Source organism: Cricetulus griseus, chromosome 4, assembly GCF_003668045.3.
Source record: "Cricetulus griseus strain 17A/GY chromosome 4, alternate assembly CriGri-PICRH-1.0, whole genome shotgun sequence".
In the NCBI taxonomy this organism is placed as follows: Eukaryota; Metazoa; Chordata; class Mammalia; order Rodentia; family Cricetidae; genus Cricetulus; species Cricetulus griseus.
Window position 1 is genome coordinate 36391278 of NC_048597.1, and position 18538 is coordinate 36409815.

The window sequence follows — 18538 nt, forward strand, 5'->3', positions numbered from 1 at the left end:
AACTAATGGACTTCAATGCTGAATAAGCCTTCAACCTGGATTGGGGTGTTTTAAGGTTTCATAGGTTTCCTTCACTCCCACCCCACACTAGCTGCTTGGGTTTCTAATGTGACCTAGAATGTGACTAGACTGTGTGTAGTTTATAAAATGACCTAAGATATGACTAGACTGTGTGTGGTTTATAATGTGACCTAAGATATCATTACACTGTGTGTAGTTTATAACATCACCTAGAATATGACTAGACTGTGTGCAGTTTATAACATGACCTAAGATATGACTAGTCTGTGTGTGGTTTATAATGTGACCTAGACCATGTGTGCTTTTCTGCTTAGGAAGGTTAGTTTCTTGATTTTCTTCAAAAATAAAGAATAATGGAAAAAATTCATTCATTATTTAAAGTCAGTTATGCATTTAAGTTTAAAGTAATTTATTAAAACATAGTCTGGATGTAAAATAAAATTATCTTAGAATATTAAGTATACTTATTTAATATATATTAGTACATATACACATACATACATACGTACATACACTGTAAGTGGAGTTTTTAATAGGAATAAATAATAAAAACCAAGAGTTGGACATAGAGGAAAATGCTGAGAGATCAGAGAGAAGAAGGAGCAAGCCAAAGCCACCTTTACCTCATTAGCTTCCTAGTGGAAAAGAGCTTGAGTTCCTGTTTCTTCCTGCTTATATCCTGTCTCTTCCCAGCCACCTCACTTCCTCTCTCTGTCCAGTCATCTCACTTTCTGTCTCTACCCAGGCATCTCACTTCCTGTCTGTCTGTACAGACCTCCAGACCTCTATGGTTAGCTAGTAGCAAGCTCTATCCTCTGATCTTCAGACAAACTTTATTTGTACAGGCAAGATATCACCACAATACACAATATATGTAACGGTGGAGGAGTACCGAGAGCCTAGAGAGCTTCCAATTCTCTGCATTCTTCTGATTGTGGTGCGGTCCCCAGGCTGCCCTCCATACCTAGAGCATGGCTCCTGTCTCCACTCATGCTCAGACTCTGGGACACCTTAGCACATTGTGATAGCTCAGGGTTGCATTGAACCCTGTCTCTGATTATCAGCTTTTCACCCCTTCTTCTGTGACATTTTCTCCTTATCCATACCACTAATTCCTACGTGACCAGCCACAATTCAAAATGCAATACTAATTCAAGGAGCTTAACCCATTCTACGTGACTCCCATATCAAATGTAAATCCATCTAGATTAAGCACCGAGACCTAGACTAACTGGGCCTCTTAACTCCCACCCTCCATACCGCATCAATGATACCAGTGTAATGGGGGCAGGAGACAGAATCCTTGACTTGATGAAAGTAGAAAGAGCCTCCATTGTGAACCTTCCCACCCAGTGTGGAGCTTCTCGGGGCCACCAGGGGTAAGAGCAGCAGACAGCTGTCTGCAAAGATGCCATAGTGACAGGACCTGGTGGTATCTTTGGAGGAGGAAGATGGAGAAAACCTCTAAGTCTGTGTTGGTCCAGATGCTCCCTCCTCAATACTCCATAATGACAGAAGGACTTCCCTACTCCTCTGTCATCTTGGAGCCTGAAACAGTTTGCTGAAGACAGAGAAAGTCAAGCCACACCCTCTGTGGGGGAGTAGGGAGTTCAGGGGAGATGGATTCACCAGTTGCCCTTTGTAGGTAGAAACCCTGATTAGTGGAAGTGGTCAGCGGTACCTCTAATCAGGCTTTCTCCCTACAGACCTTGCTTGAGGCTTCTGTCCAAGTAGGGTCCTACCTCCATCCAGTGCCCCATACTGCATCAGCTGCTGCAGGCAGAGGGACTCATTCCTCAGCTGCCAGACACTTGAGATTTGGTATTTCAAGACCTGCCAGAGACAGGACCCCTGCTCCTGCCACTGAGCCTGTAGACAGACCTGCTTTCTGTAAAAGGGTCTGCTGCTGTGGACACGCTAAAGGCTGGTGAGAGTTTTTGAGCTTGATCAGTCTTTCTGTTGACACCAGAAACCTCCAAAAGCACAGGGCTGTAATACTTGCAAACTCTCCAGTAGGCACGGCAATCCTGAGGAATTCGGTTGACATCCTTTTGCCTTTGAGAGTCATGGAGTTCTATTTATTACTCCCTGACAAATAATGTTACCTATGTATTTCCCTCTGTTGTCTGCCTACTCCATTCTTGGAGGGAAGGAAGACAAAATATTTGTCATAGACAGGAGACAGTCTATACTTACCCAGCCTTTCAGGCTTTGGGACCCCCAACTCTTCAGACATCCCTTTTCCCAGATTGAAGTGGTTAGGACATACTTTGCTATGTGGGAAGGGACTGGAGGGATTTGACAAGTGAAAGCAGTCACTAGCTAATGTCTGGAAAACCCATACATGACAATGAATAGTGGCTTTCAGACTACATCAACACCATCTATCTGGTCGCCAGCCCTCTTGTTATTTATTGACTCTTGGAGACATTCAGACCTATATCATTGCAATGACACTATTGCTTGCTAAGTGGAGTGGGGGTGGGGTACATACATACCTGATGCATAGCAGTGAACAAAATGTGCCAGGATTTTTTTTTTCAGCAGCTACTTGCATGGGCAGAAGCCTATGTCTTGATTTCACAAGAACTCTTGAGAGTGTCTCTGGCCAGTGGGATGGAGTCTGGATGCCATATCTTGAACCTTAATCTGGTTGCTGAACTAGATCTGCTAGCTCCAGCCAGTAAGTTGGCTCACTTGCCTCACTAGTCTTCCTTTCTTCCAGGTGCTTCTGAACTTTTTCTACCTGCTGTACCCTCTTCTGTGATAATTTGTACAAATTGAAACATTCTCTCCTAGAGGGGGAAGCAGGGGTCATAAGATCCAGGAAGCTAATGAAACTTGAAAGGCTCAGAAAGATCATGAAACTTAGCAGGCTCAAGAAATTCAGAAAGGTCTACCACTAAAGTCATGTATTATGTAAGCAATTGTTGGGGGAAGAAGAGTCTTCAGTGGTGCTGACTGCAAGTTGGGCAGCCAGTTCCAGCAATGTGTCTTTCAAAAGTCATTATTTACACCAAGGTGGGCTTTTCAGTGATGCAACTGCTTTTATACATGGTCGTGCAAATAAGTCTTAATAAACCCCTAACTGAGATGAATATATTTTTGTTCATATTGCTCAAGGAAAAGTCATGCAATACTGGGACACCTTTCTCTTAACATCTCAGTTTATATGCTAGGCGAGAATTCTCCTGTTGGACCATGTCAGCTCTGCTACCTCATGGCTGTCTCTCTTTGTGCTCGGAACAGCCTCTGACTGGCTCAGCTTTACAGGAAGAGGATGCATATCTACAGCCACTCAGCACATCACCATTATATCTGGGCATTTCAGCTCTGGGTGCCATTCTTCTACACCTGACCACCGTGGTGGATCTGCCCATATGTGTGCCTTTAAGTCCCATTCTTGTTGGCATGTGTAGCTATAAATATTTCATGCTGTGAATATACCATGAATTATTTATTCAGATAGAGATAGATGTTTTCAGACACATTATACTTTGGCAAAAAGTAGGAAGCCTGTACATTTTATACACACCAACACACCTACACACACAGCTGTTACAGGGATGACACTCTATTCCCAATGGTAAGACTAAACTTGACGTGGAATCCAACATTTGGGCCTCAAAGAAGTCGTTTCCTCTGGATATTTGCTAATACTTGGGTCTTAGTTGCTTATGCTTTTCTCTGCCTTTTGTTCCTATCTTTTAAATGTGCTGTCTCCTTAATGTCTGATGCTATGAAATCCATTCGTATCTATAAAACATTTTCTTGTCTCATACAGAATGGATACGCATAACTTAGAGTCTCTTAGTATTTTACCTTCTGTCTTAACACTTAACATTTTATTCCCTGTTAAAATTGTTAAAATTGTCTATTTTTTAAACATCAAAATGACTAGTAGGATTACAGACTGTTTAAAAGTTTTTTATTAAACACCCTGTAATGAAATGTTTTTTTTTTGTGTGTGTGTGTGTGTGTTTTAGGATTTTTGTTGGAAAAATAATACATTTTAAAATTGATGCTTTAAAATTGGTCTAGTATTTGACAGCAGTGGCTTTCAATTTGTTTTGAACATCATTTCTACTAAGATATGCATATTTGCACTTAGTAAATTCAGCTATAATAAAGGTGTCATGGAATACTATTTTATGTATTCTTTGGGATTTTCTTATGTATATAATGTATTTTGATTAGATTTACCCACCACTCTCCCCAACTTCTCATTGGCCTCTTTCCATGCCATTCTTTCACCTTCATGTCTTCTTTCTCCTCTTTTTCTTTAGAACTCATTGAGCCCAATTCATGCATCTTGCAGGCATCCTCTGCATGGGTCACAAATAAAAGGTTACACCCTTGAAGAAAGTGGCTCTCCCTCTCCTAGTATCTAGCAATTGCCTGTAGATCCCAGCCTGGGTCGTCTGGTGAGCCCCTTTACCACCCATCATGGAATGTTGACTGGTTTGGTCTTGTGCAGGTCGTATCTAGGCAACCATACCTGTTGTGAATTCATGACTACTAATGGCTCTGTCATTTGCTTGTTTGTACTGAGCACCTCATGTACTCAGAAAAAACACTTCTACCACTGAGCTAGATATATTCTCAGCCATGTTTGCTTATTATCACTATGCGACTCAGTGAACAGGTTATATTTAAGAATATAGATGTATATACATAAACAGATATGTCTGCAGTAACAATTAATGAAAACAGAGACCATGAATTTAAAAGAGAGCGGGGAGGGGTATATGAGAGGGTTTTAAGGAAGAGAAGTGAGAGAAATGTGATTAAACTATAATCTCAAAAAAGAAAAAAAAAAGAACTACCTAGGTTAAAATTTGGCTCTTCAAGTGGGTTCCAAGCCATTCTGACCAGTAGCCACATGGGAAAAGGGAATTAGACACAACAGAGAGATGCCAGAGGCCATGTATAGAGGGATGAGTCTGTGATAAAACAGTGGCCCTTGCAGCTGAGCAGAGGTGACAGAAGGAACTAACTATGCTGATACCCTGGTGTTGGACCGGCAGCTTCTGGCATTTCATTATGGTACCGTAAGTAGTGATGCTATAGATTTTTCAGAAAACAAATAACATCAAAAAGCAATGAATCAAATAAAATGAGGAAATGGGAAGTAGAGCAAAAGGAAGTTCATGTGGACCAAAATCCCATAAGAAGGACGTAAACAAATGAAAAAAGAAAAAAAAAAGAAGCCAGTACGAAGATGTGTTGTGAATATGTAGTCCAACAACAGAGCATCTTTGTCCAAATAGTATTGGCACATGCTTTTAGAACTCAGGGAATAAATAACAGCTCTTTAAAAAAAATAATTAATTAATTTTACATCCCAACCACAGCCTCCCATCCCTTCTTTCCTCATACTGTCTCCTCTTCTTCCATCCACCTGCCACCCAACCCACCCCTCCTAGGTATTCATTCAGAAAGAGGTAGGCCTCCCATGGGCATCAGCAAAGCATGACATATCAAGTGGTTGTAAAACCAAACACCACCCTGTATTCAGGCTGGGCACAAAGAATAGGTTCCCAAAAGCCAGCCAAAGCACCAGGGACAGCTCTGATCCCATGGCCAGGAGTCCCACAAATAGACAAAGCTACACAACTGTCACATATAAGCAAAGGGCCTACATCAGTCCCATGCAGGCTCCCTGGTTATTGGTTCAGACTCTGTGAGTTCCCATGAACAAGGCTAGCCCTTTTTGTGGGTTTTGTTCTGATGTCTCTGATCCTCCTGGCTCCTACAATTCCTTCTGCCTCTCCCCAGGAGACTCCCCAAATGAGTTAGGCCCCATGTTTGGCTCTGGATCTCTGAACCTGCCTCTGTCAGTTGCTGGATGAAGGTTTTCCACTGATAACCTGGGTAATCACTAATCCGATCATAGGGGATGGCCAGTTCAGGCTATGCATCCACTGCTGCCAGGAGTCTTAGCTAGGGCCATCCTGGTAGACTCTTGGAAATTCCCCTTGCATTAGGCTTTTACTTGACTCCTTAATGTCCTCTGCCACCCTTCCAGTCATCTTTCTCAGCACTCTCCCCTCTGCCCACTTCCCAACCCCATCCCCCAAGTTCCCAGGCCCACCTGCCCCTCCTCTATTTCTCTTTCTCTGGGCATCCCACCTCGGGCCCTCCTTGTTACTTAGCCTCTCTGGGTCTGTGGATTGTAGCATGGTTATCATTTACTTTATAGTTAATATTCACTTATGAGTGAGTACATACCATGTTTTGTCTTTCTGTGGAAGAACAACTCTTAACAATTGTCCAGGGATAATGAAGAAGAAAATGAAATGAGGCTGGTTGTGTATGTAAACAATCAGACACTAGAATTTAATTTCTTGAGAAGACCAAGTATCTGTGAGTAATTGTGAATGAGTAACTTTAAGTTCATATTATTGACCCACCTTGTTCCTATTGTATGCAGTTTTTCTACTAACAAAAGGGTGAGTCGTTGTGTGTTTAGTCAAACTACTAAACACCATTATCCTTAGGTGTGGTGCCTTCTGCTTTGGTGCTCAGTAGAAGTTAAAGAGAACAGGATGATGGGCTAAATGTGCATTGTGCCAGCAAATTTGGCTATCTCTGAAGGTTCACACTCCTGTTCTGACACTTGGATAACAGGATTCTCTCCCAAACAACAGACCAAAAAGGGACTTTTAGTGAATATGAAAAGTGAGGAAGACACCATCTTATTATTTGGGAAAGGATGAAGGCTATTGAAGTCATGGTTATGGAAGGAATCTACAATGAGTAATTTACTAAACTTGCATAATGCCCAACAGTAGTATGTAAAAATTAGTCCTTATACCCACAGATAAGTGTAGTTTCACACCTCATCAAGGAAACTTCTCTTTGCAACAGGAAGCCACAGCCAATTTAAATGCAGAGCTGTGGAGCCTATTCCCAGTGGATACATCAACAAAACATGCCTACACCTAAGGCTCAGGGACCATTGTAGAACAGGAGTACATAAAGAGTGTAAAAGCCAAAGGATCAGGGAGTTTGCATCTCCCGGTAATATCAGAAGCTACACCCATCAAGTCTCACCAACATGATACCCAAATAAGATTCGAACAAATGAACATACCAAACTGGTATGTTCACAAACTGAAGAAAAGTTCACAAGGTCTCAATATTACACAAGAAACCATAGGCAGCCGGGGAAAACTGGAATGAGGAGAGATGGTCTTCCCCAGAAAGGGCACATCAATTGGCTGTTCAGTGCTGACGGGCCAGCCCTGAAAATGTACATATAGGTAGCATTATATGGGATTGGACAGGTTATATATAGAAATATATATGTACATACATTAACATATGCACAAAATAGCAATTATTAAGAAGTAGAGCATGGATTTGAAGGAGAGCAGGGAGGGTTTGGAGGGAGAAAAAGGGAAGGGAGAAATGTTTCAATTATATTATAATCTCAGAAAAATCTGGAGAAAGAATGCATTAGTGAGACTGATATTTGTGTCTTGAAACTAAATTGATTTGACTTAGACCAGAGATGAGGGACTGAAGACTGCAGAGAGAAACTTTTGGGTTCATGTATTTCCTGTTGTTATCGTAACGAATCACCAAGCTTAGTGGGTGAAAGTAGCCCAAATTTTCAAGATCTGGGACCAAATCTGGGATATTCTTAGTTGTGTGACATCAAGATATTGACAAGGATGAATTCTTTTGGGAGACTCTAGAAGAGAATTTTGTCCTTTGACCTTGTGGCTCAGAGTCTCTTTCCTCCATCTTTAACACCATTAGGGTAGAAGCTCCAGTCTCTCCAAATGATGTTCCCATCTCCCTCTTAAAGGGGTTCATTGGGGTTATCTAAATAATCTTCATATTCCAGGGGAATGTAGTTATAGTTTTTGGAGATTACATTGCTAAACCATGGAGGGGGCCACAGCTCTGCTTACTATAGGAGTTGAGAGTTGATAAATAGGTGGAATGGTTTTCCGGGAGCATTAGTGATTTGCATTTTTCAAGATGTTCCATCAGCTGGACCGCTAAGAAAGGATTTAGGAATAATTTTATGTCCCTAAAAGCCCAAGCATTGAGATAAAACAACTTGCTGTGATTTTCTAGTTGTAGAAAAAATTAAGTCTAAGTGTACATGGTAACGTGGCTGCTGGCTGAAGTGAAAAAAAATTCCTGATATTGTACTTCATACTTGTAGATATTCACAAATGGACAACTATAACTAGACCAGACAGTGTCTTCCATTGGATGCCCTCACTAATCTTTTTTGGAATTCAGCAATTTCCAGATGACTGTTCAGCGTATTTTAATTTTACAAGACAAATCTAGTTTCCAACTTTTAGGATTAAGCCTCATTAGCTGAGTAAGAAAGTTCTCCGTCAGAAGCCCTAAAGTGAACTGGAAACCCCTGGTGCCCTCTCGGCTTGCTTCTGCCTTCCACCTGCCCCATAGCACAGCCAGGACTTTGAGCTTCCTGTAGCAGGAGGCATCTGAGCTTGGCAACTGCAGATGGTTGCTAAGAGAAGTTCTGACAGCCCAGGATAGAAAGTGCATTAGACATTTGGAATACCAAAAGCTTTTAGATGTCAAATATCTCAAAGTGAGCGTTGGGTTAGTTTTACAACACAAACATTTATGAAATGCTGAGGAAATGAGCAGTGCCATGCAATTAATTGAGTCCCGGCAGAATATCTATGCAATTTAGATATAAATATTTACACATCTTCAGTTTTCTGGCTAATGAAAGCAGGTCATCCCACATTACAGAGATAATTCCATTTCCAGTAATCTTGTATTTATTCAGTAGACAGAAATGATAGATCGGTTTGTTTTAGATATAATACTTTTATAGACTTACCCTGCTTTTAAAATGTAGCCAAGCTCACCAGACTCCACAATAATGTAATGAGTAAGTATTGCGCAACTTTAAGAAATTTCCTAAAGATTTTTGGGCCCTACAGTTAGGGCCTATATGGCAATGGATCATTTTGGAAGTTTGATATCTATGAAAAGAATTACTTTTGTTGGGAAAATAAAGCCTAGGGCTAACATTTCGGTGCCCTGGCATTGGGAAGCGACAAACGACCTCGTTTCCTACACAAACACCTTTTATCTTGCTATAAAGTTCTATCACTACTACTCATGTCAGACCCCATGAGGCTTTTGATCCAGGAGCTGATTATGTGTACTTTAAAGCTGCTCTTCTCATCTGTTTTTATGTAACCCATTACAAAGAATGAGCAATTTCACTAGAATATCTACATGCTAGTTGTATTGATCAATAAATTTCATTAAGAATAATCATAGGTTACGGAGGAAAAATAGAAGAGAGCAGGATGAGAAATACCATAACAGAGGGCTCCATTATAGATCCTAGGAGAGATCTGGCACTAGGGAGATTTCCAGACATCTACAAGGATGACACCAAATGACAATCTAGGCAATGGTGGAGAGGCTACCCTAAATGCCCTTCTCCTATAATGAGACTGATGACTGCCTTATATGCCATCCTAGAGCCCTCATCCAGTGGCTGATGGAAACAGAGGCAGACACCCACAGTTACACACTGAACTGAACTCTGGAACCCAGTTGCAGAGAGGGAGGAATGAAGAACAAAGAGGTCGGGACCAAGCTGGTGAAACACACAGAAACAGCTGACCTGAACAAGGGGGAGCACATGGACCCCAGACTGCTGTCTGGGAGGCCGGCATGGGACTGACGACTGATCCTGACCCCTGAACGTGGATGTCAATGAGGAGGCCTCAGCACTCTATGGGGCCCCTGGTAGTGGATCAGTATTTTCCCCTGGTGTAAGAAGGGACTTTGAGAGCCCATCCCACATGGAGGGATGCTCTCTCAGCTTGGACACATGGGGGAGGGCCTAGGCCCTACCCAGGATGATATGACAGACTTTGGGGGAACCCCCATGGAGGGCCTTACCCTCCCTGGAGAGCAGAGAGGGGACAAGATGGGGGAGCTGGTGGGGAATTGGGAGAGGGAAGGGAGAGGGTAAAGGGATTGACATGTGAAGCAAACTTGTTCCTAATTTGAGCTAATAAAAAATTAAAAAAAGAAAAATCATAGGTTAAACCACAAAGGGGAAAATACATTATTCTTTTTTACTGTAGCAAATCCCCGTACAATGTGATGTATCATGTTTTAAATTTGATTTTTATTATAATTTTTCTTTATTCTTGAGAATTTTCATCATGCATACAATAGGATATGATCGTATCCACACTCTCAGTTTCCTCCTCCACTGCTCCTGAATTCCTTTCAACATATCTACCCTCCAACTGTATGAATTTTCTTCCTTTTATTATTGTTAATTATTATTATATGATAACCCACTAACTCTAACTAGTGCTTCCCATATGCATTGAGTATGAAGGTATCTATTAGAGCATGGGACAGCTAACAGCAGGAATACCCTAAATAAGAATGATTTTCCTCTTAGCAGCTATCAATTGCCGAGAGCTACTCACTAAGAAAGGGGTCTGGAGAACACCTCCTCTATTTATACTGTAATTTTAGCAGGTATGATCTTGGGCAGACCTTGTGTAAGTAGCTACAAACAACTCCCATGAGGGCAAATAGCCATATCATGCCCAGAAGACAAAATTTCATAGCAGTTCTCGCCATCTTTCAGTTCTTACATTCTTACTTCACCTTCCCTAATATGTTCCTTGAGCCTTGAAATGAGGATATTGATAAAGGTGTCCCCTTTATGAGCACCCTGTCTCTTATTTTCAGTACTCTGACCAGTTGGGAATTTGTCCACTGATGGTCGTACACTGTAAAATAGATGAATGGATGGAGGGATGGATGGATAGACAGATTAGCTAACTAACTAACTAACTAACTAACTAACTAACTAACTAACTAACTAACTAACTAACTAATAACTAAAGCTTCTCTGACCAAGGCTGAGAGCAGCCCAGGCCAATGGCAATACATATATAAATGTTTGAAAACATAACCATTTAGAAAAATAAAAATAACAGATTCTACACTAGGGCCTGTGACTTCACTGGGCTTTTGACCAGGATTATAGTACCAAGCATTAAATTTCCTTCTGTGGAGCTGGTTTCAAACCCAGTAGAGTGGTTAGTTACTCTGTAACAGTCATGGCACTATTGTACCGGTAGGCATACATTGTCTTGCTGGTCAATATTGCATCATTGAGAATTGAGAGATGGATAAGGACATTGATGCCTTCCTGTTCATCCTCCCAAAGCCTTAAAAGCACCCCTGGCACTCTGAAAGCCAGACATCAGGGAGGAAGGGCCCTAATCAGTTAGAGTTAGATATCACTATGTCATGCAGGCAAAGCAACAGGGTCTTATTATGTAGTTATGGTGGGTGACCAGGTTTATGCTGTCTTGGATGTGGCCTCCTGGACCAATAACTCGTACAGAGGTATCCTGGGTCTTGTACTCTGATTTTCACTTAACAGTTCAGGTCTTCTATATTATTTAGCTAATTAAAAGTTGAAAACTTAAGAGGACAAACAGGACAGATGAGTGGTAACAATGGCTAAGCAAGGATTGAGAATTGTTTTCCTTTATAAAATTGTACTTAAGCATTGTTTCTTAAAAATCTTTTTCTAAAGCCGTTGCTAGACACCTTTGTTTCTGCTAACAAAGGAATCTAAGTTTACAGCTTCCAGTTAATCACAGCCCTTATTGACTTCATGACCTCAGTAGTTTGACTTTTGTCCTACATACCACAGAAATATACTGCTGCTCCAGACACTGATGCTTCCAGTCACTGAAGCCTGAATCCTCTCTGTGCCATCAGCCTCTAGGACACTATTTTCCTGCAAACACACACACCCCTCCCACACACATATACACCCCCTCATACCCCCTCAGATACATACATAGACTCACATAGGGACACACACACACACACACACACACACACACACACACACACACACACACACACACACACACACGTGTGCAGGCATACACCCTGCCCAGCTTCCAAAGCACCACTATGGACCCCATCAACAGCGCATTTTTATTGAGTGCTTAGTGTGTGTCAGGTACTTTCTGGGGTATGAATCACATCACAGCTGGTAACTGATTAAAGTGACTGCAGGTGTGAATTTGAGAAATTAACAGGGAATCAACTGGTGTGAAGGAAACACAATGATCTAGAACAGATTGAGCAACTGAACACAATGCAATGTGTGTGAGTTTGAACTTCTTAGTAGCCACATTTGAAAAGGAAACCAGACTTAATGAGTTTTAAACACAGGTTCAACGTATCCAATGTGTCATCATTTAAACATGTAATCAGCATACAGTTATTTTTATATCAACCTTCAAAATATCTATCTTTATAATTGTATCTATTTGACATGAAAACATACCTTAATTCGAAGTAGCCACATTTCAGAAACTTAATAGTCTGGTTGAAGAATCTAGAATAAGATGAAATGAGCAAGGGAATGACATTTTTATGTCTTAGAAGTAGAATGAGTTTTCTTAGCAGTTAAGGCCATTTAGTAACACAACAACTCCAAGAGGAAGTTCTCTATTGGGCATGAGACTGAAACTGGGGCTGATATAGTTGCTTTCTTATTACCTTTATCTAATTATCCCCTTTAAAAACAACAATAATACATATTGGAGCAACAATTTAGACAAGGCAGAATTGTATAAAGGAATATTTAGGCTGGTGTAGTAGTGAAGACTTGTAAAGCCAGGAGGCTGAGGCAGGAGAACTGTGAGTTGCAGCCCGGCCTGGCCTACAAAGCAAGGCTCTGTCTCAAAAGCAAGCAAGGAAGCAAACAAGCAATAAACAAATGTTTAATCCTTTTTATTTTTATTTTATTTAAAAAACTTAAAATGACGTGCATCACTGTATTCGTATGTGCACACGAGGACAGTGATTGCAGAAACTTGACTAGGGCCTTGGGTTCCTTGAAGATTGAATTACAGCACGTGTAAGCAGCTGGATGTGGGTGCTGGGAATTGAACTCAAGTCCTTTGAATAGGCAGTACTGCTTTTAACTGCTGAGCCATCTCTTCAGCCCAGTGGTTAACACCTTTCTATTCTCCATCTCTGAGTTAAGAAATACTAACAGATTGAATTATATCCTTTCAGATGCATATTTAGAAAAAGAATATCCAAACACATACACGTGTACCCCCCAATACACACACACACACACACACACACACACACACACACACACACACACACAGAGATTTTGAAATAAAGCCATAAAAGGTTTGAGACAGTTTGCTTTCTTTTACTCTCTTTTTGCGTTTCTCTTGTCTCTGTCTCTGTCTCTCTTTGTGTGTGTGCATGTGCCTGTGTGCATGTACCTGTGTGTGTGTGTGTGTGTGTGTGTGTGTGTGTGTGTGTGTGTAGGATGATGTTTGATACCTGATGTTTTCTTTGGTCAGAAGCTTGATTTGGATAGTCGACCTAGCCAGCTTGCCTAAGGATCTGCTGCCTATGTCTCTCAAGGAAGTGTGAAGATTATGAGTGGGCTGCCATACCCACCTAGCTTTTAAAAAATGTGTATATGGCTGTCTGTCTATATGTATGTATGTATGTATGTATGTATGTATGTATGTATGTATATACATAGATGTGTGCATGCCGGGACACTTGTACAGAGGCTAGAGGACAGCTTACAGAAGTTGGTTGTCTTCTTCTACCATATGGGTCCCAAGGATTGAATTTAAGTGTCAGGCTTGGTGGCAAAGGCATCCTTACCTGCTGAGTCATCTTAAGAGCAGACCCCAACCTGGCTTTTACGTGGGTCCCGGGACCTGAACACCAGTCCTAGTGCTATTGTAACAAGTGCTTCATCTGGTGAGTGCTCTCTGTTGCCCTTCCTTCTTTATTCAGTAAGATATTGTCAGTGTCTCTCAAAGCCAAAGAATACACATCTCTCTCATCTCTAGAGGGTTGCTTCCTTTTCTTTGTTTTCCTTTTCTTTATTTTTTATATATTTGAATTACAAACAAGATTGAATTACATGACGATCCCAGTGTCTTCTTTTTTATAGACTGATAATCCATCAGTTACTCAAGCATTTACCTGTTGAGATGACACATCCTCTTGAGGCATCGTTGAGTCACCCAGGCTTGAGGTAAAAATTTATGAGGACATAGCCAACTCCAGCTGTATCAATGTGTGCAGCAGCTGTCTTGAGTGGTTATCATTAAACTTTATATTCATTTTCTCTCCAATTCCTCCAGTGGCTATCATCTCATCTCCTTATCCCTGGGGAGGCACTAGTGGGCAGAATCAAGGTCCTATTGCCTTGAGGCATGATAACATTTCATTGTCCTTTCGGCTTTTCCGGTCTCACTCTTGCTTTGCTTGTGTGCCTGGAGTCACTTTTTGGATAAATGGCCTCCGGTGGTCATGGGGTCATCTTTCAGATGACAGGCGTACATATAGAGGCTGCCTTAAATATGTTTCCTTTATAGACCAGTGATTTTAAAAATTAAAGCATTGTATTCTAAAACTAAATGTGTTGTTGTCAGATTACCTTTCCAAGTCTGTAGCAGTTCCCAGGCTAAGCAGCAGTGCACAGGATTGTCTGTTCATATTCACGCTAGCCAGCAGGGGTTATGTTGAGATTCTTGCTACTCTGGTTTGAATAAAATGCTGTATCACTTTGCTGTAATTTTCCTTTCAGGCACATTAGATTGGTATGGTCTGGCAAGGAACCAGAGTGTTTGCAGTCACATTAGTGGGATGGCTATCTTTCCATGTTTGAAAAGATTTAATCAAATCCATGCCAAGAACTCCCACATAGGGAAGGCCTTACCCTCTCTGAAGAGTGGGTGGGGAGGGGGGAAGTGAGGGGAGTGAAAGGAGGGAAAGGAGTAGGAACTGTCGTTGGTATGTAAAATGAATAAAAATTTTAAAATGAAAAAGAACTCCCACACAGATATGATGTAAGAGGTGAAAATAGTATAAAAGAAAATTTGTTTTTACCACAAACAAGGAAAGACTATCATAAGCTCAAAAAGAAGAAATTCTTATTCATAAATATAGAAGGACAAGCTTGGCAGTACAAGTAGAATTTGTGCCTTTTAACAAGGCCTTGGTGCTTCTGAAAAAACAAAACAAAACAAAACCCTACACTGTGAACAAACTATACCATAAATCAGTCCTAAAGAGAAAGATGGAGTGGAAAAAACATGCACAAAACATACAACTCGAGAAAGTCAAACTGTTACAGCTAAATAGGTAAAGGATTAAAGTAGAAGAGAATGTGCGACAGGCCACCCTGCCCCTTCTTTTAGCAGCAGAATTATCCGTGCCTTTTTAATGCTCCCACAAACAAAAAGAGGCCTACTGAAGATGCAACCTTTTGAAGAGAATTTGCTCAGACGTAGAGTAATCAACGGAGAGTGCAGTCAACTGTCCCAGAACATGAAGGCCTTGTTTATGTAACACAATAGAAGTTAGAAATAACCCAGTAGTTTTTGCCTAGCTAGAACAGAGAATAATTTTCTTGCATTATCTATATGTCATGTAAGTACCTACATTCACTTGTCCTGCATTGTTCATCTGATTGCTCCAGAATATTGCATTAGGTAGTTTCTGAACCCGAAGTACCTACTTTGTTCAGTGCAGAGTTTCCCCTGTGATACCATTCATGAGGGAGAAATCCCCAAGCTCCTGCCAGTCTACACAATTTATTTTGATATCTTAAAAGCACTTTTTAAAGGAAAAAAACTGGATGTATTGCAATGCAGCAATGCCAGATGGGTTAACATTTCTATTTCTTCGGCACTCACTGCACTATGGTGAAAATAATAGTATTTCCTTGTCCCTGTTTACACTGGCTGAGTACTATGAATTATGGCTCTGCTCCAAAGCTGGTGACTTATCGAGCCATAGCTCTGTTCACCCACAAATAAAATATTTTTCTGTACTTGCCCTTGGGGCAGGATGTCAGTGGGAGGAGATACTGTGATGTTTCTAGTCCCTGAGCTGTGGCAGGCTCGCTATAGGCTATGTTAATGTGAGTTTTCTCAGCTCAGATATTCACTTTATGATTTGAACAGGGCAGTGATGAACAAACATAGTTCTCCCTTGTTTTCCTCCTCTAGTGGATTAGTTACTTTTTGCCCAAGTTTGCTTATTTTTAACCATATCCAAAGAGATGGAAAAGGCCTCAGAATTCCGTTCCCAGGAGGACAGTGACAGTAAGTTGTAGAAAAAAAAAAAAAAGAGTTCTGAAACTTCTTTAGAAATGACTCTGATTCAGACAAGCAAATATTTTTAAAAATTGAGTGGATTTCTCTAAATCTCGTGTCAGAAACTCTTAGAGACATTTTTTGGCAACTTAGGTTTAAATTTTATTAAAAAATTAATGAAGGTTAGATAAGATAGAGGAAGCTTCACTCCCAGTTTTTCTACATAATTGATACTTAGATCACGAGGTCATTGTACAAGCTTCAGGATGACCGCGTAGCCTAGTTTTTAAGGGTGTAGCATCTAGTTGCAGGCTACAGCGGCCGGTGAACTCTACCAGGATGTTTGCACAGCCTTTTTTGCTTGTTTGTTTTTTGAGACTGAGTTGCACGTAGCCCAGTCTGGCCTTTAACTCATTAAGTAGCTGAGGATGACTTTGAACTTCTGATCCTCTTGCTTGCATCTCCCAGGTGCTGGGATTACAGGCATGTAGCACCACACCCCAGTTTTGTTTTTATGATCTTGACATAGACACCACAGCATAGGTTTATCTGTGAGGCACTCGTGAGAAGGTCAAACAATGATCTCAGCTGATGACTGTCTTCCACTGACGTCAAGAGTATTTCATAGCTTTTTGTTTGGTGTATTTTTAGATTCAAAAAGCACAGCTGGTGCACTTAGTAGTACCACTCTTGACTCACAGATTTTTGTTAACCCTCACCATCAGTTTTTAACAGACATAATTATGTGTCAGAGAAACTTTTTTTTTCTCATCCAAGTGATCATTTTACTCAGAAAGGCAGTCATAGTCTATTCCATCCACGTACTATTATAGGGAAAAGGTGATTGGGCAGTGCAAGTGCCACTTATTAACCAAACAAAGAAGAGACTCAAGATCTTCAAGCATCACTTTTCTTCAAATGGAGATAGTATCCTTCTGCACCCTGTGGCATAGTTTCTAGGTTAGAAAGTCTGAACTCAGAATTGTAATATCAAAGTCCCATTCTAAATGAGCTTCAATATTAGAGCATTTATTTCCTTAAGTGTCTAATAGAAGGGCAGAAACAGGATGGGTCCAAGTTAGTGGCTCCAAGTTAGTAGCTCCAAGATGTTATTGATGACAAGGGACATTTTTGGTGTCAGTTGTCGAGGTCCTTTCCAGCTGTTTTCCTTTGTAATTATAAGATGGTTTTCAGAGGCAATAGGGTCAGATGATCCCTTGCTTCGTCTAGTTGAAGAAAGTTTCAATTTTAAACTACAGAATGTAAATCCTTTGCTATGTCGTTAGGGTCAACCTTGGTCATGTGTGACCTTTGCATTCTACTCTAGATAAAATCATAGTAATCTATTGCTTCAATCAATTTATCATCTGGGAAATGAAATACAACATAAAGAAATTAGCCATGTATTTACAAAGTGGCTGTTGAGGATCAATTTAGATGTACAATAAATCTGGTAATCTGGTAATAAAGGGCACTTACTTTTTCTAATCAGGATATGTGATTACAACATATTCTGATTAATTATAAATGGATTAGCCACTTTGAACTCACTCATTGACGTGTTCAGTTTTATAGTTTACCCTGTTTTACCTTAACATCACGATAAAGGAGCTAAGATCATAGCTTTGACTCCTTCCTGTCTCAATGAATTTTGTACAGAGGAAATAATCTTGAAAAATCCACTTATACCTATCGTGCTAAGCCCCATAAACAGTTCACACATTTGCCACTGTTTATAGTAAAACTCTATCAAACGTGAATGAGTCAGAACAAGCACATTATCACTGTGGAAAACAATTGAAGTGAATGACTTTTAAAAAAATTGAAAATAGATTCTTCTCTCATAAATACACCCTGACCATAATTTCCCTTCCCTCCATTTCTCCCAAATTGCCCCCATCTCCCCTCTCCCTCAGATCCACTCCTCCTCCATTTCTCTTCAGAAAGGATCAGGCCTCCAAGAAACAACAACCAAATAGGACAAAACAAGATACAATAAGAAAAGGCAAAAGCCCTCCTATAGGAACTGGACAAGGCAACCCAATAGGAGGGAAAGAATCCTAGGAGCAGGCAAAAGAGTCACAGACAAGATGTTTACAAGGAAAACTATGAGAAGACAGACTTTCTTTCTGAAGTTCATGGTTTGAATGTGCTAGTCAAACACTTTACTATTCAATGATGCTATTAGTCCCCCCAAACAGGTTTTAAATAACAAATTTTTATCCAATGCAGTTGGATTGATAAGGTTAGTTTTGTATCTCTAGAACACATAGTGGTTCCTCCAGGTGGAGTACTTATGGACTGGGTGCCCAGATTATACTAAATACAAAAAATCCATTTTACCCCTA

The 18538-nt window shown here is 40.6% G+C and overlaps 1 long non-coding RNA gene across 4 annotated transcripts in view; it reads right to left on the reverse strand.

Moving 5' to 3' along the window:
* The window catches only part of LOC118238784, a 73617-nt gene extending 58992 nt beyond the window's left edge, over window positions 1–14625 (reverse strand). The window contains exons 1-3 of one of the 4 annotated variants that reach the window (XR_004769904.1): window positions 14528–14625; window positions 12386–12436; window positions 4187–4346 (exon numbers count right to left, since the gene is read on the reverse strand). This is a non-coding gene — a long non-coding RNA (uncharacterized LOC118238784). Of the gene's footprint in view, window positions 1–4186; window positions 4347–12385; window positions 12437–13743 lie in introns of those variants that run through there. The other 3 variants (XR_004769901.1, XR_004769902.1, XR_004769903.1) reach the window with 3 other exon arrangements.
* Window positions 14626–18538: the final 3913 nt, after the last annotated feature.